At 42.2% G+C, this 12,284-nt stretch overlaps 1 protein-coding gene across 2 annotated transcripts in view; it reads right to left on the bottom strand.

Annotated features, from left to right (window-relative positions):
* Pax3 (paired box 3) overlaps nucleotides 1-12,284 on the bottom strand; it is a 94,154-nt gene that overhangs the window by 30,546 nt on the left and 51,324 nt on the right. The gene's annotated exons all lie outside the window — the stretch shown is intronic.

Below are 12,284 nucleotides of genomic sequence, written 5' to 3'. Positions count from 1 at the left end.
GGCTATTAAATAATATTTATGATGCCCTGTACTCCGTCTTCCTGCAGCCATTCCCCTCCCGCCCCCTGATAAATTTGCCCTGGTTATTTGCTATTTTGAGCTCTTAGAAAACAAGGATTAGTCTTATTCCATTTCCACAGCCTTGTGCTTAGTGTTTGCCCGTGTGATAAATGAAACACGGTCTTCTTACATAGCCCAGGCTGGCCTGGAACTCAAAACTCTTGCCTCATTCTCCCAAGTGCTGGGATTTCAGATGTGTGCCGCTATACCCAGCTTTTAATTTGTCTCCTAATGATGGGAGAGGACAAATGAGAGTTAACGACATACATGTATAAAAATGCCAAAATGAAACCCGTTATTTTGTATGTTCACTTTAAATTTTAATTTTAAAACAATACACTATTAACCTGTATGCTAGAGAGGCTATTACTAAAAACATTTTAAACTTGACTTGGTATCTAAAATGAATGAGCCATAGTAAACTATTGCAGGATTCTCATATGCTTTGCTAGTCCTATAAAAATATCATTATCTCTCATCTCCAGAGATTGGGACATGCTTTAAGGAGAACTCCTGTTTTATTAATGGTAATCTCAAGAACTAATCCAGAAGGGAGACACTGTTCGGTGAACCATCCCTAAAGTGAAGTTCAAAGCCTGCATCTCGGCTGAGGCAGGGTAGCAGTCTGGATTAGCTGCCTGACTGCAGGAGCCCAGGGCAAAAAGGGAAGGGCAGGCCCCTTGTTCAAAAGTTACCGCAGATTTCAAGACAGCATTAACCAGTGCTGAGACCCTTCTCAGGACGCTGCATGACTGCGCAGGACCAAAGACCCTGAAGCTGACCCTACGATGACTCCTCCCCAAGCAGCCTGCATCGTTTTTATATTAATAGGGAGGGAGTGAGCTTTATCACTTAATAGGCGGGTGACTAGAAAAAGAAGTGGGAACCAAGGAATAAGAGAAATGGAATGAGCAATCCACTTCTCCCATAAAAGCGAGATCTGGATTCTTAAAGAAAGAAGCTGTAAGAAGGGCTTAAAGAGCTCGGGACACCAGTGATGCCATTTCTAAGCCATCATTTCATAAGGAAAGAGTTGGTACATGATTCACCTTGTTTCTGTCAAAAGTATTAGTGCCTTCACAGCAAGTCTGTCCCATAAGAGAGCATCTGATAATCTATATAATCTGTAACGAGTGTTGTCTGTGAATGGAAGACACACAAGGCCTGGGCACTGAGCAGGAGAGCTGCCCTTACCAAACACTGGGGTAAGGGACAGCGTGCTGTCTATGGCTATTAGGGGCAGAGTCCGAGACAGGAGGAGGAACCACTGTGTCTTCGCTCCTGAGGACATTCAAATGCACCCTAAAACCTCTGCCCAAAGAACTAGGGAACTTTCAGAGAAGGGATTGAGATGTGCTGTAGCAAATAGGCACACCAGCCAGAAAACTGAAGTCCTTCATGTCACCATCAAGGTAGGGGTGTCGAGATGGCTCAGTGGCTAAAGTTAGTTGCCACATAAACCTAACAACCTGAGTTTGATCCCCCAGGACCCACATAAACTTGAAAGGAGAGGACTGACTTCTACACAGTTGTTTTCCACATATGCACCTGGCATGTAAGTGTGCCAATACACACACACACACACACACACCATTTATACAAACAACAAAAATTAATAACTTCTGTAAGCATCAAAGTAATTGTTTTCCAACTCAGGCTGGTAGGAACAGACAAGCAGTAAAAACACACAATGTGTTCTATGATTCTAATTTGCTGTGGATATTGTTTTGGCACAAGGGTCAACTACTTAGCCAAGGCTAGCTTCAATCTCAATGTGGATTCCAAGCTCCAATCAATAATCTTCCTGCCTCAGCCTCTAGACAGTTGGAATCATAAGTATATGCTATCCTTCCAAGCTATTGATCTAAGCTTTTTTTTAAATTTTATTACTTACATATTTGAAGTGGGAATAAAGGCTCTGGAGTAACAACAAACATAAGGAAGTTAGAGGATAACTTCCGAGAGTTGGTTCTCTCCTTCCACCATGTGGGTCCGGGACACCAAATTCAGGTTGTCAGGCCTGGGAGCCTTCTCCCTGTCCCCATAACTTCTCAAGATCAAGCCTAATTCTGTCCCATAGAAATGAAAATGTCACTGTATTTTAGTATAAATTATAAACTTCCCAAAAGGTAAAGTGAATTCCTAGGTGTGGTTCTAAGTGTTCTATCATTTCAATACTTCTGTATTTGATGCACACCCACAGACTGAAATGAGGAAACAGTAAGTTAGCCACCTCATCTGACAAATTAAGGAAAACACACCTGAAAACAAAAGCACTTCACATAAAAGCAAAAATTACATACAGTACATTAATGTCATGCATATGTTTTTTTCAACTTACCCTCACCTAATTTAATATAACATTATCTCATTGATATAGATCCTATTTTAGGTATTAACTTTAAAACCTGGCTTCCTTTAACTGCGAGGATATTTTAAAGGAAGATTCAAAACGAAATATGCCATGTGTTACATTATAAAGTTCAACAGCTCCCAGTACACCCCATAAGAACATCTATTTGATAAAAGTGAGCCAAATAACCAAGCACTGATTTGCACACAGTTTTAGAACAGTGGTTCTCAGGAGTCTAGGCCAGCAGAATCACTGAGAGGCCTCAGGGAAACACAGGCTGGCATTTTGAGATCCAGCAGCTGGGTCTGAGTCCTTCAAATATGCATCTCTGACACAGTCTCAGGTGATAGCGTGGCAGATGTTGGACGACAACCGAAGAACAACTTCTAGAAACTAGCCCATTTTATCTCTTTTCCCTCCCATAATTCCCAAGCATATACAATACTTCCTGCCACACTTTGTCCACAGCTGTTACTTTTTACATGTATGTTTAAATTGTAAATACTACACTCCTAGAGGAACAAATCACCCGTTCCCCAGAGAAAGCATTCATTTCCACAGATCCCTTTCCGTCCCCACTCCAGATTTCAGTTGCTCTGATTTCTCTTTCCATGGTGAATGTAGGTGGAAGGTTCAACAGAGATAAAGACCTTTCCAGAACCTCTGCCTGTGAGAACCCTAAACCCTCACGGACACATTCTGTTACTATGATCCCATTAGGATAAAGGTATGCAGAAATTTTCATGTTTCCTTGGGGACTCTCTAGGGTTATTAAATTCTCCCAAGTAAATATGATGTGTCATGCACTGTCAGGTCAATTCATCAAAAGCATCTCCGGTTTCTGAAGGAAAAGCCTGGTTGGCTTGGCAAGGACCAGCAAGAATTAATCCTGAGGGTCAAGGCCACCATGTTTAACCTAACGAACAATATCCCCAGAAAGTAAACTCTGTGTGGTCAGGGCCTTCTCCTTGACTTGCTGGGGTTTGGGCACACAATAGGTGCTTAATAATTGCAACTTGAATGAATGAAAGCACATGGCAAAATTTTAATTTTTTTCTAACACCGATGTCTCTGTTAATCTACTTTTTGTTAGCCTCCCAATATCTATTTAGAGTTGTTTGGGTGGGCCTCCGGGTTCTTAAAAGTTATTTTCAAAGTTTTCTAACCATTTGTATACTTGTATGTGTCTTGGGAATAATATCATTTTTTCTCAAAAGAAGATGTGTGTGTATGTGTGTCTATGGGTGTGTGTGTGTGTGTGTGTGTGTGTGTGTGTATGAATGTGTGTGTGTGTGTTGAGGAACCATCTCAAGTAAGCAAATAAAAAGACTCAGAATTTTTTAATTCAATAGGACAATCTTCTCTACCACAAATAAAATTCTCTAACGAGCTAACAAATCACTATTTTTTTTTTCCTAAACTGAATACCCCAAAGCAGTGGAAAGTTCTAGAAGCAGCAATTCAGAAGACTGGGAGGAAATTATTTCCTTGATTTCTCTACTGGAAAATTATTTGAAAGAACTGATGAGTTTTGGCAATACAAAGCCGCAATTTTACAAGCTAATTGTAACTTCTCCCCATATGTAAACCCCAAAAGGATGTGGGCTTTAAAATATGTATAGTCAGCAATCCAAGATTAATTGACCAGCTAGGAAAATCCAGCTCTTTCTAACGTGGAAATACTACTATTTCTTCTATCTCTCAATAGAAGTGAAACTTAATATTTGTACAGAACCTAGTTCCCAATAATTGAGTGTACTGAGCAAATCTCAATTTTAAGTCTTTCGGCACACAGAGACCATTTCCTTGTAGTTCATGCATTATCCATATTCTGCATTCCTCGGGTTAGTAGAATAAACTGGGTAGTGGGTCCTAAATACAATATAAAAAGGAAAACAAACCTTTTCATTGCAGCTTGCTAGAAAGAAATTATAGGTTTTTTGTTTTTTTCTTCGGGACTAGACAGATAGATGCCCCTCCCCCCAAAAAAATGCTAGCCTGAGCTCCTAAGGTCCAGCTGAAGAATGGGAGGAGTGAGAATATGAGCAAAGAGGTCAAGACCATGATGGGGACACCCACTGAAACAGTCTTCCTGAGCTAATGGGAGCTCACCAACTTCACCAAATCCAGCCGGACAGGTCCAAACTAGTCCTTCTGAATGTGGGTGTCTTATGGCTGGGACAGACTGTGGGCCACTGGCAGTGGAACCAGGATTTATTCTGACTGCTGTGCTGGCTTTTTTGAAACCTATTCTCCTTGAATGGATACCTTGCTCAGCCTAGATATAGTAGGGAGGGCCTTGGACCTTCCCCCAAAGCAATGTGCATTACCGTATTCTCTGAGAAGTGGATGGGGGTAGAGGGGGTAGGTGGAGGGAATGGGAGGAAGAGAGGGAGTGGGAACTGGGATTGGTAGGTAAAATGAAAAAAAAAAGATTGTTTTCTTTTTAAAAAAGAAGAAGAAAATATTGCTAGGCTGTAGAAATTAGATTCTATATGATCTCACTGGTATCCTCATATACAAAATTTGCTCTATGACTCATCATAGAGATTGTTTTCAAAGTTCAAATTTCAGAATAGCTCTCATTAAAAATATGCACATCATAATGCTTTGCGTAGCTTAAAATGGAAATGCTATGCATTTGAACTGGATCACAACTCACAGATTTTTTTTATCCCAACCCTGAATGTTATTGTGACTGTTTTTGTTACCTCTGTTTTTCAGTATCCCAGCACAATCCATCCTCTGACTCCCACATCACTTCAGNGCCCCCCCCCCCCTCTCTCTCTCTCTCTCTCTCTCCTTGCAAGCAAAGGCCAACCCACCTTGGATACAGCAAAAGAAACTGAGACAACCAGGGTTATTCAGCTCACACAGTTAAAGATTTGACCAAGGCCTGTTTGGCTTCAGAAGATACACGTTCTATCTCTTATCCCTCGGTGTGTGCTAAATAGCACATACACACACACACTGTCCTTTTGAAGAGGCATAGCAGAAAAGAGAACCAAACTAGGAATTCAGATGTCAATCATCTAGCTGATGGCCATTTTTGTTACCCTTTCTCTCAAATTTTCAAACACTGCCCGAAACAAACAAAAGTTTACAGAAAAGGGACCGACTGCTGCACTGATATTCTCCAGCAAACCAAAGCCTGGTGGAATTCAGTTCACTGGAACTTTGTTGAGTTCTGTAAAAGGTCAAGGTCTAATTTTTTTAAGCCATAAAATTCTTAAGAAGCAAGTCTGTCTTGCCAAGATACTGAATAGAGGTAAGATTAAAAACATTTAACTTTGCAGCCTCCTCTAAGAGCCATCAAAGTCATCTCTTGGGCCTACCTCCAGAGGCAGGTTGGAACCCCACACTAGCCATAACCAGCTGAAGGGATTGTTTCATTTTATATCTTTATTACAGTCTTCGGGAAGGTTTGTTGTTGTTGTTGTTGTTGTTACAATACACTTGGTGAAAGGCTATCAAGAGCTGTACAGTCCTTCAAAAGGAAAGTGAAAGAATAAGAAAGTTGAAATACATAGGGATGGCTCTACGTCAGTCAACAAAAGAAACAAACAATTAACAGGACGTTTGAAAAGCATAACAGCTCTATGGGCAACCGGGTGATGCAACTCGGTATTTCTATAAATCCGGTGTGTCTTTGTCTTTCTCCCTCTAATTCTCAGAGGCGAAGTTTCCGTTATCCTGTTCATTTCCCCTGACCTCGGTAAGACTGAACTTGAAGGAATGAGTGTCCTTACTAAAAAGAATAAAAGAATAAGACAACTGTCACACCCCACAGGAAGACAAATCCTTCCTTCAGAGACAAATCAAACCGGGAAGAGAAGGCGAAAGTATATACCACCAGTGGCCTAAGCATGAAGTTTAATTAAAGATGGAATTAGAGAATTAGAGTATGTGTCTTTGTCCCTTAGCCCCTTGTGACCTCTTCTGTAGCCTCTGGAAATATTTCACCCTAGTTAACACTATTATACATGAAATCTTGCCTCAATTTTATAGGGATTTAGTCACGTGGAATTCTGTAATTATTGGTTTCCAGACAAATATAATTCAGAGATGGGAGACGGGGGGGGGGGGGGGGGGGGAATGAAGAAACAAAGTAATTCACAGGCGTGCATTTGGCACACTGTCATTCTTCCCAGCAAGCCCTTCTATTTGAATAATTAAAGACTCAAACATGAGAGCCATTTAAACTCTAGGTTTGCCCTAGATACAATACAATGGGATTTACAGACAAGGGAGACGGTGGGGGCATCTCTGGGGGACCAACTTCCTAGTCATCCTTCATTTCCCTAAGATGGCCCCAGAACAGACCCCAGCAGTCTTCCTCTCAGGGCTAAACTTGTTTCCTTTTTACTCTACTGATAAAGGACAAGATAAAAACAAGACTCCTCCCTGAATCATTTCGCACTGTGTCTGAAGGAAACTACTGCATATTCTGCAAAGTCTTTAGCAGCCTGGCTCTCACTTTGCTGAAACCGTTTGGCTGATTGCAGAGTCTCCAATGCCTGTGAGGTTTACCGCTCAGCGGACCAGCAAGCCATTTTCAGATCTGAAGTAGCCCCTCTACACTGAAAAAGACGTGAATGACCTCTCCCGTGTTTACTCGGGTGAAAGTCAGGAACGAAGCAAGACTGATACTCCCTCATGGACCCAGAGTAAATGACAAATGACATTTTCCCTTTGTGATCTTTGAGATTTTTGTTGACTTATTCGGAGGCTTTTGTTGGATCCCAAGAAATGGCCTGTGGCTGAGTCCTATTCTAGCAATTTCCACGCTCCATCTGTGGAATCCATCAACGGGGCATTTACCCTCATTCAGGGTTCTGACACCTGCCTGGCAGGGTGCAGGAGACACAAAGAAAGCCAGAGTGGATGAGAAAGAGGAGGTTGGGTGTTTTTCTTTTTTTATTTTTTTTTTCCTAGAGAAGGGAGGAGGGGGAGTTTGAAATGGATGCACAGTAGGGGTTAATCCAAGCCAGTTCAGAGACTTCGGCAGGCACCTGCAGGCATCTCTTCCACACTAATTCCCAAGCTACAAAGTAAACCAGGATGTTGTTTTTAAACTGTACATATGACAAGAAAATGAAAGAATTATACCTCTGACAGAAACAAACCAAAGATTTGCCACAAAATCCTAAGATATAGCTAGGACTGATATATGATTTAACAAGCTACCAAGTAATAAATGATTCTTTCCAGAATTCTTATCCCAGACTGAGATTCAAAGAACTGATTTTCCAAAGTTTTTCCTGGCTTATATTAATGATACACCACAATGGGTTTGAATATATTTCCACTTATTAATATAATGCATTTTGAATATTTTCACTCACCGTTATCCTCTTGACCACCACCCCCCATAGCCCCTTTCCTCTCCCCAGCCGGTCATGCTTCATGAGTAACTACAGTTTTCCCAACAAACAGACAAAGAGAGATGATTTAATAATCTAACCAGTGGTTTAGCGTGGGGAATGACTGTTTTGTTTTTAACGTCATCTATTACTTCCATCCCAAATGTGATAACAAAGGGATTCTTGGCAAAATTGTACGTGTGGGCAGGCAGGTGCTGAGTCTGGGCAGTTTCTGACAAGGCTATGCAGGTCTTTCTCAAGGAAAGACACTTTCAAGACCACTAAATCTAATTAAGATCCTTCATTTCCTAACCTACCCAGGTCCTGCCCCGTCCCTGGTCTTTTGGCTTGCAGAAGTGTTCCTGGCTTTCCCGGTCCCCCTCAGACCCAAGCACTTCCCTCCGAAGCTGTCGCCTCACAGCATGAGGTCATTAGGAGGAAAATAAGCTCCTGCCAGGTTGGGGCTAATCAAAATAACACAAATAGACCCTGACATTCGACAACTCCCTCAGTGCCCGCTGCCCTGGGAAGAGACTACAGATTGGTTATGAATATGGCCGGATGCGTAAGGGTCCAGGCGTGCTTCTGCTCCCCTCACAGGGAGAGATTTCAAACGCTCAACAGGAGCCCTTGGGTGTTTATTTAAGATAAGGGCTAGCAAATAGACCAGCAGGATGACCCGTGACTCGGAGGCTCAGAGACAACTCCAAACGCACCTGTATCCCAAGGTTTCCTGACATGATTTTCATCTGAGGGACCTGAGACACCTTTCTCTAGGTGGCAGTCTCCACCATCAGCTAACACCTGCCCACTGCCACTCTCAAGGGCTTCCTCTGTGGCAGCGCTGTTGGAGAGAGAGATTTATGTTGCCCTCCATTCACTCATGCATCTGTAGGTCTCTCCCAGTAGTTTTTTTTTTTTTTTTTTTTAATCGCTGGAAATGCTCTTAAAGTGGCATTTGGCTGAAGGTAGGGACAACTGGTCAACCCGTACCTGTGTAAGCATTTCTTCTCAAAGGTTCAAAGCAAGAAAAGTTTCTTTACTGATTTAGGAGAGGCAAACACTGACCAAAATCAGCCCAGTGATTTCTGAAATCCTTTGACTTGAGGGATAAGTGTGTGTGTGTGTGTGTGTGTGTGTGTGTGTGTGTGTGTGTGGTGTAAAGAATTCCATTAGCAATATGATCCAACCATCTCACGGAAGACTAGTTCCTCCACACACACCCACAAATGACTTCTATATACTTAAAAAAAAATAGCTTTTTAAACTCCATGGTAACTGCCACTCGAGCCTTTTGGAGAGAAAACGAGACTAAATCCCCCCAAGAAAATGTGTTGCTATTCAATTAGGAAAACTGATTAGTTAACCAATTAATTGGCTAACAGCTTTCTAAGAATAGTCTCCCACGATAAGAACTTTCCCCTCAAGAGCTTAAAGTCAGTCATAATTAAAACTGAGAGCTGGGGCTGCAATGGGTATGCAGGCTCTCTAAGCACAGCAAGCTGGGTCCAGCTAAGAAAGGTAATTTGCACGCTGACTGGGAACAGGAAAACAGTACTTCTGAAAGGCAAAGGGCCAAGAGACTTCTGTTTGCAATTGCCAAGAAAGACGCCATTATTGGCCATATGGGCCACAATTGCCCTCTTATCACAGGCTGGCCATCGTGTCCTTTGGGAGCTGTTAATGAACTGGGTAATTGAGCTGCTGACATGTGTTACCAAAACAAAACAATAGGAAGAAGAGACAAATGAACATTTTATTTGCCAATCAGAGTAGGTTCAGCTTTTCAGTGAGCCGCAGCTAAGTGACTGGCTGGACGCGTAAAACAGTGCATTGAAAGCCGGCAGATGTAGGCGCAAGAATAGTTAACCGGCAGCTTATGGCCCATCTGTGCTTAGCATTTTGTTAAAGAAATTACTTGATTTGCTAAAGAGACGACTCGTACAGCTGCCCCAAGTGCTGCGTTCTGAGAGATAAATCATTAGCTAAACTGTTTCATGCTTAAAATGATAATGCTTATTAACAATTATGTCGGGACATTTTGTCAGCACAGCTTGATGCTGTTATTGCCGACTAAAATGTGACAACCCGGAGACAGTCAACAGAATTTATTTGGGGAGGGGGGAAAGCACACACTACAAATCATGGGAACGGCAGGCATTCTTAATCTCTCGCAAATAAACAGGAATTTCGAAGGTGTCACAAATGAAATAGTAAACTCCTTGGTAAACATAAACCCATGCTCCGTCCGGTTGCTGTAAACCTGGAATCCACTTACACCTTCCTTTTCTAAAACTGCTGGATAATAGAAATGTTCTCATTTCAGATTGAAAACCATTAACTTCTTTGACGATAGAAGAGGAAACACTTCGAGATGCATGCATTTCCCAAAGGTACCATCTTCTTTTAGATTTAGATAGATAGATAGATAGATAGATAGATAGATAGATGATAGATAGATAGATAGATAGATAGATAGATAGATAGATAGATATTTCCCCCACCACAGAAAAAGAAAAGCCATGTTGCAAAGGACTGGTTTCAAAGGGAAATGTAGCTTTTGTTTTTGTTACTGTGGCCGAATTGAAACCACAATTTTTTTTTCTGTCCAAGTGAGGTTCATTCCTTGCCATGTAGGCCAGTTTACATCTGAAGCCATTGATCACTAAAATCTGGTTAACTAGAGGCAGAGCATGGCTCTCAAAAGCTTTTTGCTGAGTGTTTCTTCACATAGCTGGGCAAACTGGTTCCTCGATCTCTGGTTCCAGGCTGTCATGCCCACAGCCAGATCCTCCAAGCTCACCTTCCTTCCTCTCTGTCTTCCCCAAGCTACAGAGAGTGAGAACCTGAGCCACCCTAATGTAAGACCTGTGTAGCCTTGTCATTTGAGTCAGAAAGGAGTTGAAAAAAAAAAAAAAGACTGGGGCCAAAGTCATCATTTTTCTCCCTTCCTGCTCCACGGATCTTGACACAGAGCTTAATGAACCCTGGAAATCTGTCGTGAAAACGTGAACAGGAAAGGTGAGGGGTTGGGGTGTGTGTGTGTGTGTGTGTGTGTGTGTGTGTGTGTGTGTGTGTGTAAACTGTGTTAAGTACAGTTATTAAGAAAGAACTCTGACTCTGAAAATCAAGCCTAAGCTATGTTTGCAGAACTTTAAATAAGACACAGTGTGCTCAACACGGCCAAGGGCAAACTGACAAACAAGAGCCTGGCCTTCGTTCGTATTTTCCACTATCAAATACTTTTGCCGTTGTGTGCCTAAATTGCTTCAAAGTCAACAAATAAATGAAGGCTCCATATATAGACTAGGTAACAAGTTACACAGAGAACCTTTCACGGGGTAGAAAACAAAAGAATGCTTTTGCCAACCCTTATTAAGACAAGACTACCCAAGGGCACACAAAACCCTTCAGCCTGATCCACACGTAAGCTCGGCCAGGATTAGCATGACACAAGATGTTTGAAAACCAGAAGAAAGACAGACTTAAGAAGAAAGTTAAATACTACGCGAGCTTTGTGTGCCGGAGAGCTGTGCAAAGTAAGGAGATAATAAGTCAGCCAACTCCACAGCGAAGCACTGCTTTCACAGAACTTATCAGCCTTATAAGAAGCCCCTGGGCCATCCCTTGGCCGAGCAAATAGGGTCACCCCCAAATCACACATCACTCCACAAACATTCATTGGATGTTTACGATGTGGCTGATAGCCTTAGTACCAGGGATGTGGATATGAATAATTTATGGAATCTAAACTCAAAAAGTGGAATACCTTTTCCTAGCTCCCTTCCCCAGAGCCGAAGAAAGAGTCCATAGAAGAGAAAGCCGAGCCATGCCCTAGGGCAACAGAGATGAAACGGTCCTCTCAAGACTGAAAGACTTAGATACATTGTTTATTAAATAACAGAGCTTTAGATTTTGGGAGCCTAAGATCTTTAATACAGAGATCAAAATAATGTGCCCTTGCTGTAACTGACACATCCCATATGGCATTTTAAGACTGGCTTCTTGGCTTTTCGTTTTCTCTTGGGTTCTGTAAAGAAGAAAGGGCACTAGGCACAGGAAGCTTGTTTTGAAAATCCGAGTCTTATCTGGGTCAATGACTGCTTGTTGGAAGATAGCAAGAGTCAACAGTCGAACATAAATGAAAAGGGAAACTTTTCTTTTTTTTTCCTGGAGGAAACAGAGACGGCTCAGCTTAATACTCGATGGCAGAGGAATTAATAACAACATCCAGGTCATCATCCGAAATCATGCCTGGGCTCTGCACTGTAAGGGAAGCAGAGAGGAAGGGCTAACACAGTCAAAAAGGGAGAAGCCCCCCCCCCCCCTGCATTTCCGGAAAGTGTCTTGTTCCAGTTGGGAGATGGGTTTCCAGACTGGTGCCATGGCCCACCAAAGGGCTCTTTAGAAGATCGGGCAAACCAGGCAGACTACTAAATGAATAAAGTGAAGGACTTGTTACCAGTTCAAAGTTGGAATGGCTGCCTGGAAACACTGCCTTCCCCTTT

The sequence above is a fragment of the Alexandromys fortis genome, unplaced genomic scaffold (assembly GCF_014885135.2).
Source record: "Alexandromys fortis isolate MF-2015 unplaced genomic scaffold, M_Fortis_MF-2015_v1.1 scaffold_98, whole genome shotgun sequence".
Taxonomy (NCBI): domain Eukaryota; kingdom Metazoa; phylum Chordata; class Mammalia; order Rodentia; family Cricetidae; genus Alexandromys; species Alexandromys fortis.
Note: the sequence above shows the minus strand (reverse complement) of the source record. Positions and strands in the feature narration are given on the sequence as shown.